Source organism: Poecilia formosa, unplaced genomic scaffold (assembly GCF_000485575.1).
Source record: "Poecilia formosa unplaced genomic scaffold, Poecilia_formosa-5.1.2 Scaffold217, whole genome shotgun sequence".
Classification (NCBI taxonomy): domain Eukaryota; kingdom Metazoa; phylum Chordata; class Actinopteri; order Cyprinodontiformes; family Poeciliidae; genus Poecilia; species Poecilia formosa.
The window spans coordinates 442,332-444,613 of record NW_006800156.1 but is presented as its reverse complement, the minus strand read 5'-3'; positions in this window follow the sequence as shown (position 1 = coordinate 444,613).

Genomic DNA, 2,282 nt, shown 5'->3' with positions numbered 1-2,282 from the left:
TGCCATCACGTTTCCCTCCACCGTCTTTTTCTCTCGGCTGCTCATCTTTGCTGCAGCCGTCTGTAATCTCTAATTGAGATTCATCATTAGCCCGGACGTTTCCATTATCCGCTGTGAGATGATGAACGACGCGCCGTCGTAATCCGGAGGAACTCTTTTTCCCCAAGGATTAAGAAAATCTGGAAGTGCAATTTTCACAGCAGGAGTCAGGATTTAAATTGAGTTCCTGTCGGCTAATCTCACCGGGAATCTCTGCAAAAAGCCGTTTGCTCGCCATCAGCCTGCATGCTGGAGCTTTAAACCGATTTCTCCTGAATCGTTTCGAGCCGTGAAGCCTCAACTCGATTTAAAACGCAGAAGGAAGAAGAAGCGCTGTTTCCGCTGATTTCACGTTTTGTTTTCCTCTCCTGATGCTGTGATCTGCAGATTAAGAAAATAAATATTACAACCAGTACAATATATAAACATATATTACAACCTAAAATCTTCTTCAACAAGATCTGTGACGTATTTATCACCTCCTGAACAATCAGAGTTTTTATAGCCATTTCATTTCCCCCAGTTGTTGGATCGCATTTGAGAAAATCAGTTCTCAAGATTCTGTTGCTTTGGACTTTGACTAGACCATTTTGAGTGATCTAAGTTCTTGATTAAAGAAGCAAACTAATTTCTGGGTGATTTAAAAAAGATTTAGTTTCTGAATTTTTGGAGTTGGAAATGCTTTTCTTTTTGTTCTTTATTTTGTTGCGCCACTTACTATTAGCATGAAAGCTAAAACCATGAAAACTGAGTTCCAAACATGACTAGTATATCATAAATACTTCCTGTTGTTTCCATGTAAGAAGATATAAATTTTGCTCAGCTCCGTCTTCTAGAGGGCCAAACTTGTACAGTTCTTAAACTGCAATCCAGGACCACACAAAATCATTTCAAGGTCCACAAAGGGCCCCTGGACCTCACCTTGGACACCCCTGAGTTAAATGTTCCTGTGTAGCTTTGGCTGTTTGGTTTGGGTCTTCATGCTGCTCCAAGGTCAACCTCCGGTCCTCTAATGACTGACCAGCTTCCCTGCTCTGCTGGGGAAAAGCCGCCGTCAGGCATGATGCTGCCACCACCGTGCTTTAATGAAGCCACAACATTCTGGTTCTGGTTCTGCAGTGTCCTCCTCAGCTGGAGATGTTCCTGCAGGCTGATCCTGGATCGTTCAGTTGATATTGTTTTTGTTTCCTGATGAGGAGCTCGTCAGTTTGAGCTGATGAAGCTCCTGATGAATTAGTCAGCATCTGATCACTCTGATTTAATAAACAAAAAGAATGAACTGAACTGAACTTCAATGATTTAATAAACAAAAAGAATGAACTGAACTGGAGACTCAGTTTGTTTCACTGCTGAAGCGTTTGGACGTAACCAAACGTTTAACCTCCCTGGAACGTAAACAACCAGCGGTTCAGCGTAGAGATGACTGTTATGGTTATAGATTTAAATCCCCTGAAGATGCAACATTATCTGTGACTTTTTGCTGCTGCGCCGAGTTTAAATGTGTCAGTTTTAAGAGGCTGTAATAACAGGCTGCAGGAAGCTGTGGGCATTAAAAGCTCCTGTCCAGGTCTGACTGTAGCAGACGCTGTCATGTTGACAGCAGAGACGTGTCAGGATTCGTCGGACGTTCACGCTGCCTCTGCTCGGCTCGGCGCTGCGGCTCGGCGCTGCGGCTCGGCGATGCGCCGCTGTACGCGTGGGGTGGGATTACGTCCCTGTGGATAATTGGTCAATCAGAGAGCGAGCTTCAGGGATGACAGACAGCAGCTGCAATCTGCTCCCAGTTCTACGCTTCCTTTCATTTTCACCAGCAGCAATCACACACCAGAATCCGATTCCCCCGGTTCTGAAGTCCGGAGGACGGCTCCGGTGATGAAACATCAATCTGAGTTGGTCCAACTTCCTGTTTCTGCAGGAACTTTTAGATTGAGGGAAAAGCAGCTGCAAAAAGAGCTGGAATCACTCAGCAATGGAAACGATGCTGATTCCAGGAACATCTGTCATGATTTGATTTTGATATTTGAGCAGAGAGACGATCTTCCACAGTAACATGTCCTGGGTGACACCATCAGCTGTTAGCCAGCTCTGCTAATCCACCTCATTTGCTTTTGCTGCTCCTCTTTAAATCTCAGAAAGACGTTGGAGTAGGGATGTGATGGGTGGAAACTCCGTCCTTCTCTCTGTTTTTGATTTGGCTTGTTCAGTAAATGTTTAATAGTTCAGTTATTTGTTATTCTAGTGAA